Source organism: Meriones unguiculatus, chromosome 12, assembly GCF_030254825.1.
Source record: "Meriones unguiculatus strain TT.TT164.6M chromosome 12, Bangor_MerUng_6.1, whole genome shotgun sequence".
Lineage (NCBI taxonomy): Eukaryota > Metazoa > Chordata > Mammalia > Rodentia > Muridae > Meriones > Meriones unguiculatus.
In genome coordinates this window covers 12,275,648-12,284,738 of record NC_083360.1, presented here as the reverse complement: position 1 = coordinate 12,284,738, position 9,091 = coordinate 12,275,648, and positions in this window count along the sequence as shown.

Here is a 9,091-nt window from a genome sequence, read left to right as displayed (position 1 = left end):
GCTGCAAATTCATGGCTTCCTCTCTGATCCCACATACTCAGCATGTAAGGGTGGGGCCCGGGGCTGCAAGCATGCTACGTTCTGACTATACGGTTAAGAACTACTTTCTTTGAAAGACTTGTTTTTAGAAATTAAATTCTGTAGCTGCAAGAGCGTGAACTGCTCCCTTACAGACATTGAAAATTATTTTTAGTTCTTAAGAAATGATCCTAACTGGAAGTTAATTACACATGCAAGATGCTCCCACATCTATAAATCTGTTTAAATCATGGAAGCATAATTGCACCTCAACTCTCTTTATGCACTGCAGCATGTAGAACTGAGTCCCTTAGGGCCCCATTTCAGTCCTAACAAGATTATGTTCCGCTGAGTTGTGGATGCCAACTCGGATATGTATGGCCACGCTTGGTGATAAGCCATTACGGTTCATAAATGTCACCTTTCCTCTGGTGTGTGCAGTCAAACCGAACTCGGTGCCCCAAAGCGTAATGTGTACTTATGGTCGTACGGATGACAGATCTGCCCCCTGACAAGACTTGAGATAAAACCAGTGTTTACCAGCTTGTTATGTTATCAACGCTAAAAGGAGGGGGCAAGCTTATTATTTGCATGGCCTGCCATCGAATTTACAAGGTTCGCCTATCCTCTAAGTCTGAAAACTCTAGGGATAATTTTTCTTCATTTCTGCAGTCCTGACTATTGTTAGCGAGCGAACATTATTGTTACATTAAGTCGTATTTCTTTCCACAGGTTAGATGGTAAAACTGGGTACTTGGGAGTGAAATGAGGTGAGTGGGCAGTTGCTATAAACCACACTCCTCACTGCAGGCATTTTAGGAAGCCTGCAAAACTTGTAACAGCTCACCTGCCTCCTTTCTCCTTTGCTCTACTTGCTTTGCCCACTTGTGACAGGAAGAGCTATGAGGGGTCATGTGGGTATACAAAGCAGTCTCTTCTCACACGCAGCTAGGGTCAGCATCTCCACATGTCTGTGGGTAGCGAGGGGCTACTGGCCACTGCTCTGTGTTCCCTATACAAGCTCATTCTCCTCTACAAGAGCTGAAGGTGCCACCAGAACTGGGGAGGGGTATAAGTGACTGGCTGATGGATTCTGTCAGGCGTGCTAATGCTGCTGGGAAGTGGAGAAAGGTAAGGTCGAAGTGAGCCTTTTCCTCAGAAAAGCTGTGTATAAATGGTGACGTGACTAACACATCTGGGCCAGTGGTGGCATTAGGGAGCTTTTTCTTAAAAGATGGGTGATGCTAATGCATATTTATCCATCAAAAGATGATATTCTCCAAATGGAGTGGCCCTTCTACAGAAAGGGGAACGTGCGAGTGAAATCCTTGACTAGGGCAGGAAGGGTTAAGACTGACAGTGATGAGGCCAGCCTCCTGGCCAAGTACAAGGTCTCCTCCTCCTGGCAGGAGGGGCACTGGGCAGAGGTGCTGGCAGGCGGTTCTAGAGCAGTAAGGGTGATTCTTCTTATGAAATAGAAACTGTGGTCTCACTGGGGAGCGGCCTATAGCACTGTCCTCAGAGCCGTACCCAAAGCTCAGCTGTGTGCCTTGCAGAAGATCATCGCAGCTTGTTGACTGTTGACGTTCCCAAATAGGAGGCAGCGGATGGTCATGGCACCTTCATCCGAGTATCCAGCCATGCCTCCCAGCAAGTTGTCCACAGGTCTGCTCTAATAGCACGAGGTCTTGAGGAGAGGCGGAGAATATAGGCTGGGAAGACTAGGTGAGGAGGCCATGGGGAGGTCATCGACGCTCGGGGCCGCTGCAGGGGTCATCCACACTCTTGCCAGTCACCCCTCAGCCATGCTCTGTGAACAAGCTGAAGAAACTCATCAGCTCCCCAGAGGGAGCTTCAGTAGAATCCAACTTTAGTTTGCCCTTGGGACTTTAGGAGGAGGAAAGGTAGGTGGCCCGTAGTCCTCCCTCTCTTCCTTCCTCCAGGGCAAAAGTTCTCACAGCAGGAGTGGAGAGGACAGGAGGGAAAGCCACTTTAGAATGCTAATGTAAATTCACCGAGATTGTGTTAGTGTTGAGGGTCCATCAAAGACAGGTGAGATAAATTTAGAATGAGTATAATTAAGATGGTTTTCTAAGGCAGAGGCAGGCAGATCTCTGTGAGTTCAAGGCCAGCCTGGTCTACAAAGTAAATCCAGCCAAGGCTACATGGAGAAACCCTGTCTTGAAAGATATTACTTTCTAAGCTGCTCAGATGTAGGGATGGCTTGGGTGAGAGGTTTAAGCTGAGATGGGATTTTTATCCTGCTCTTACTAAGAACCGCACCAGGAGTCAGGGAGGCTCTGAATGTGATAGGGTTAGGAGGTGGGAGAATGTTGGAGTTTTACCATCAGAAGGGTAGAAGACAGGTCATGGCTGGGGAGTGGGATGGCAGCAGTGAAGACCACAGATGTGAACCTGATGCTAAGTGTAGCCATGGCAGTTGGTGGCTGCCCTTAGGGAGAAGGATGAAACACTGGAGCTGAAAGTTGCTACAGTTCGTATCTGGACTGTCCCCCAGGGCCCACTTGTTAAAGGCTTGGTCTTTAGCCTGTTAGAGTTTGAAGCTGCCATGTCCCCCAGTAAGCTCTATGTTTAGTCCCCAGCTGGTGACTATTTTGAAACTTCTAGAAACATTCTATAGGACCTTGTTGGAGGAAGCCTTTGAAGGTAATCCCTGGTTCCTGTTTCTCTAGTGAACAGCAGCCCTGCTTCCAGAATGTTCTTCCACCATAGGCCCAGGATGAGTGCAGTCCACTAACTCTGGACTAACCCCTCTTAAACCGCAAGCCTTAAGCTGTTTCTGTCAAGTATTTGGCCATAGTAATGTAAAAGGTAATTTACCCAGAAGCCTGGTTGAGGCACTGTTGGAGGTGGAGGAACCACTCTCTGCCCCACAGAGTGAAAACCTATCTTTTTTTCTTTTAATTAGATTATCCCAGGTATTTTGTCACAGGAAACACAATCTGACCGGTATATTGTTCAACAACTGAGTGGCCAGAGTTTTAGATGGGGCATCTCTGTGGCAGGTAAAGTCACCCAAAACAATGGGGCAGTGGTGGAGAGGGTAACAGTGGATTGGGTGCCGAGGTCACCAGTGAGTCAGATTTGAAAGCCAGGGGGAGGACAGTCCCTTACTGTGGGTCACTTACTATGGAGCAAGGCTGGGCTCTAAGCCCCGGAGATCAGAGCAAAACTGTGTTCCTCAGCCCCGTGCTGACTGCCCCGGGAGCAGACGCCAATGGTAGCAAAGGCCACATGGTGAAAGCAAAAGGTCATGGAGCCTTCATAAGCAGGGCCCTGCCTTCCAACCAGCTCCAGCTACAGTGATGCTCTCCACTGAGAGAGTGAGATCCTGGCCTGTGGTGGGCTTGGTGACAGTTCTGATTTGTTTCCAGACCTGGAAGCTGCAGCTGTCGTTTAGGACTCTGGTTACTCTCCTATCCCGTGTTTTTAATGTACTGCTGATCACTCACAGGGCCCAGTGAAGAAGAGGCTGCTCAAGCCAAATGTCAGGAGACTGGACCTGCTCAGAGGTTGGAAGGTCAAGATGCTGGGCAAACAGGACACAAGCAGAATGAGAGATCCTCCCCTGCATGGAGGTGCAGGTCAGGCGGTCTGCCCCAGCTCTGCATCAGTGTGGACCAAATGGCTGCCTCTGGAGGAAGTGCCCAGTGCTGGTAGCTCTGACCTCTGCTCAGTTCCATGTTCCCAGGAGCTGGCACAGTCTTCAGCTTACTGCTTAGCAGACCCAGAAGGGCCCCAGCCCTGCTGAACCCGGGAACCTCGCATCTGCTGAGCTGCAGCAAATACCTGGGATCTTGGGGCCAGTCCAGCCCTTAGAGCCATGGCACTGCTCAGGCCCCACCTGCACCTGTGCACCCACCTGCACCTGGGCACATCCTGCTTCTTGTCCTCAGTTGGTTTGTTAAGGTTCTCTGGAGAAGTCTGGTATGCACGACTTTCCCCTTGCGCAGGGAATCCTGTAAGGTGCCTCAGACCTCTAGCTCATGGTTCTCGTCTTCTCTGCGGTAAAAGGGTGTTGTTTAGGTCAGAAACAACACAATGTAGTTCAGAGAGGTTTGGCTTGACTTGTCCCAAACTACACAGACAGTAGGAACAGAGCTCAAACCAAAATGTTAGTCCTGGCATTAGCCGACAAGCATTGCTGTCAAGGACTGAACCTTTAGTAAGGGCTCTTCCAAGCACATCTATGATAGCTCATATGCCCACCCCCCACCCCACAAAGGGAGTGCTATTATTAGCCTCATTTCACAGATGAAGAAACTGAGACACACGGGCTCTGACCAACATGCCCTTGGCCATTCAGTGACCCCGGTGCAAGATGCTCAATCAGGCAGTGCCGCTGTACAGTTTGCTCACCCAGCTAGCCTTGGCAAGTACCAGCTGTCCCCTGGTTCTGGGTTCCTCCCTCCAGTGTCCACTCCACCCCCTGCTAGCTGCTGGACTCTGGCCAACATACTCACTGAGCACAGCTGCGAGGAGCCAGTGGCGACTGAGGCTCATCTTCGTGGACTTAACTGTGCGACGCTCCACCCTCAGCCCTGCCGAGAAGCAGCCCGTGAAAGTATTTTGGTTCCCTTTAGAATTTGCAGACCTGGGAATAGAACTCTGGCTTCTGACCTCAGCTGGATGTAGTTTTCCTCCACGAGGCACCACTGTGCATGCCCCCCGTGTCACCTTTGTCTGTCATGGAGATCTCTCCCATTCTTTTAGGTCTCAGAGAAACAAAACTTTTCCCGTCCCCAGACAGGCACCTAGCTCATGAGGCAGAAAGAAGGGCAATGGGCCATGAGTCCTCTCCAGTCCATTTCCTGATTTGCCAAGATAGTTTTGCATTTTGTTGCTGTTTGCTTCAGTGTCCCAAAGTCCCCATGGAAGGCAGGAGGCTTAGGGAGAGGAAAGGGGATGCTTCAGAATGAGTAAGTGAGCAAAGCTGAAGGCCGACTTGGTGTTTGTAACAGAAATTTAAGCTGTGTGACTTGGGGAAACACAGATGGGAAAGCCTCACATTGACCCATCAGATAGAGACTCCAAACTATGACAACCCAGTATCCAAGATTACTTGCGTTTTGGGTTGGTTTGCACATGTATGGGAGATGCGTGTGTGTGTGTGTGTGTGTGTGTGTGTATGTGTGTGTACTTCCATATCTGTGAGTTCATTCTACCTCATATATTGAGGAAGGGCCTCTCTGTGGAACCCAGAGATCCTTGGTTTGGTTAGTCTAGCTAGCCAGCTGTTCTGAAGATCCTCTGTGTCCACTCCCTAAGTACTGGGAGTCAGGTGGGCAGCCATGCCATCCTGGCATTCGTGAAGGTGCAGGGGATCCATACTCTGGCCCTTATGTTTTCACCTGCTGACCCATTTCCCCAGCCCTAAACTGTTTTATATCATGAATTTCTCCACCAAAGAAAACATCACAGGCCAATTATCATCTTTATCCATTCAACATAGAAAGAAACTTGGTAATGAAAGATTATCTTGGGAGTAGGGAACGGAATGTTGTTGGTCCCACTTTAGATCTGGTCACCAGCGGAGTGAGTCTTTCCAGAAAGGTTAACTGAGCAGAAATGACTCACCTTGCATGGGAGGGGCACTGTCCCATGGGCTGGTGGGTCTTAGATCAAATAAGGAAGAAAGCATGCTGAGCACCAGCCTTCATCTTTCTGCTTTCTGACGGCAGATGCAATGACACCAGCTGCCTCATGCTCCCACCGCCATGCCTTCCCCGCTATGGTGGACTGTGCTGTCACACTGAGCCATCCTTAACTTGCTTCTGTCAGATAGTTTGTCATGGCAATGGTAGCTGCTGCAGTATGGGATAGCTCTTGCTTACATGGTTAACAATCTTCATTGACCTTCCTCATTGTCTAGTTAGATAATTATTCTGATCAAAGCAAATTTCCCTGTTTAAATGTCCTTTCTTTGGCTTTGAATCTCCTTAAAGACTTGCAAATGACAGATGTTTTCCACCACTGAAAGTATTTAAGGGAAATGTCATGGTGCCCATTGGCTACAGCCAAGGATACCTTTCTGAGTTTTTGGAGAAATGGTCTTATGGGCTGACATTTGTGTGTGGCCTCCTACATGGAGTCATTTGCAAGTGGAAGGTTCGTTTGAATGTACAGGTCTGAAAGACTGTTTTGGAAGAAATCCCTTTACTCTTAGGGCCTATCTTTAAAGCAGAGTATCGGGGAAAGGCCGTAGACATTGCATCCCTGAAGGGTGACCAGTAGCCACAGGCATTGTTACCTTCCTCCCTCTCCAGTTTACTCTGGGCTCTAGTCTATGGCACTGTAAGTTTGGGGGCTGTTGCTCCTGTTGAGTACCTCACAGGTGACTCAAGTAACAGTGCAGTCATACCACTTTTGTAAACACTTGGTGCTTACCTTGGTGGCCAGAGAAATACAAGTAGCACTTATTAAATGCCTTTACCTGGTCAAGCACCCCCTGACCTGCTTGCTTGGTCACCATGCTCCTCTAGTAAGCTTGAGGAACAACTGGATTCTAAACCAGCAATCTATGTTGAGAAGCTCCTGCTTTTGTGTGTGTGTGTTTTTAATTTTTTTTTAATTTTTATTAACTACAGTTTATTCACTTTGTATCCACCTGTAGCTCCCTCCCTCCTCCCCTCCCAATCCCACCTTCCCTCCCTCTTCTCCACCCATGCTCCTCTCCCAGTCCACTGATGGTGGAGGTCCTCCTCCCCTTCCATCTGACCCTAGCCTATCAGGTCTCATCGGGACTGGCTGCATTGTCTTCCTAGGTGGTTTAGTAAGGCCACTGTCCACTGTCCTCGAGGTGGAGGTGATCAAAGAGCAGGCCAATCAGTTCATGTCAGGAGACGCTCCTGTTTTTACTTCATGAAAGCCAGTGTTTGAGTCAACTGTTTTCTAAGCAGGAGGATTAATCTTTCTTTTTAAAAAACACTCTGCTATGTTCTATTAGGGTGGGAAAGTCCAGACAACAGGATCTTGATGCAGTTGGACATTTTACATCCACAGGAAGAAAGAAGAGAGCTATGAGTGCTTGTACTCTGCTCTTTTCCTCCTGTTTATATAGTCCAGGACCCCAGCAAAGGGAGGTGCTATCCGCAGTGGGCAGATCTTTCCTCCTCAGTCAACCCAATCAAGGCACTCCCACACAGACATGCCCAAATACAAGATAGTTCTTCGTGTTCGAATAGAGAATGGTCTCTTAGAAGATGTCAAGTCCTGTCAAGTTGATATGATGTTACCATCACGATTGGCACGGCCATTTTAACAATGCACATTGTTACACACACATGTAATGCCTTTTCTTTTGTGTGTGTGTCTGCTTAGTGTCTTTCATCAGTGTTCTAAGTCTTCATTGTGCCTTTTCACTTATCTGGTTGAATTTAAGATGTGTTACTGTAAATTAGCTTACCTTCCTAATTTCTGTTTAGATAAATCACTATGGATGTATTTTTTTTATGTTGAGTTTACATCTTTGCAAGCTGCAATTTTGCTAAATTTTTTAGTTCAATAGTTTTCCTTCTTTTAAAATTTCCTCCTCCTCGTTTCTCCCCCCCCCTCACAGTGGACTCTTGGAGGTCTTCTTTCCATACATTATACTGAGCCATCTGCAAACAGTGACAATTGCATGATTTACAGCCTTGCTGTTCCTTGTTTTCTTTTTTCTAGCTTAAGTACACTGGTTAGGAGTTCTGGTGTTGTGCCGAGCAAGAGCAGTGAAAATAGAGACCCTCAGCCAGGTGTGGTAGTTTAATCCAAGCACTCATCTGGCAGAGGCAGGTGAATTGCTATGAATTTGAGGCCAACCAGGGCTTCAAGATCCATTCTCAAAACAAAACAACAAAGTAGCCACCACCGCTGCAACAATGACAACAACAAAAGGAAGGAAGAGGGGAAGAAGGAGAAGAAGAAGAGGAAGAAGAGGAAGAAGAAAGAAGAAGGAGAAGGAGAAGGAGGAGAAGGAGAAGGAGAAGAAAGGAGAAGAAGGAGAAAGAGAAGGAGAAGGAGAAAGGGAAGAAGAAGGAGAAGAAGGAGAAGGAGAAGAAGAAGGAGAAGGAGAAGGAGAAAGAGAAGGAGAAGGAGAAAGAGAAGAAGAAAGCGAATAGGTATCCTTGTCTTCTACCACTTTGTAAAGGAAAGGCCACCAGCCCCAGTATGGTGTCAGCTATTGACATATAGTGTTCAGAAATATATTTCTTCTCACAAAGGGATATTGAGTTTTCACCAAATGACTTTTCTGCATCCTATTCCCCTTGTGCTTCATGCTGCTGTTGTGAACTTGTTCACTGACTTGGGGTCTTGGAGCTGCCCTTGTATCCTCAGCCTGGATCCCACTTAACTCTGGTGAGTAAGGTATTTAATGTGTCGCTGGATCTGATTTGCTGTGGCATTGGTGGGCATTTCCCATCTCTGTCCAGTGTGGATAATGGCCTACAGTTTTCTCCTGTTATATGTGTCTGGTGTTGGTGTCAGGGCAGTGCTTACTGTGTATCATGAGTTTGGAAGAATTCCTTCCTCTTCATTTTTTGGGAGTAATTTAGGAAGACTTGGTAATGGTTCTTCTTTGTACATTTTGTAGAATTCCACAATGGAACCATCACATTTAAATTGTTTTCTCTACATTGATTTTGTGTGTGTGTGTGTGTGTGTGTGTGTGTGTGTGTGTGTATGGGCCTTCGTGCACCACTACACACACATACAAGTCAGAGGCGAAATGCTCGTTCAGGAGTTCCTTTTCTAATTCTACCATGTGTGTTCCAGGGATCGACGTCAGACCATCAGACTTATTAGCAAATGCCCTTATCAGATGGTTCTTTCTCCAATGAATAGGGCATTTTTTTATGACAGACATTTTTTTAAAGAGAGAATTCTTTTCATTCCATCTTAATTTTCATTGAAGTTTTCCCACGTGTCTTAGTTTGAGTTTCATTTTCTATAAAGAGACAACATGGCCACAGAAACTCTTATAGAACATTTAAATGGGCTGGGTTTGCACAGTTTCAGAGGTTTAGTCCATTATCATCATGGCAAGAAGCATGGCAGTGTGCAGGCAGACATG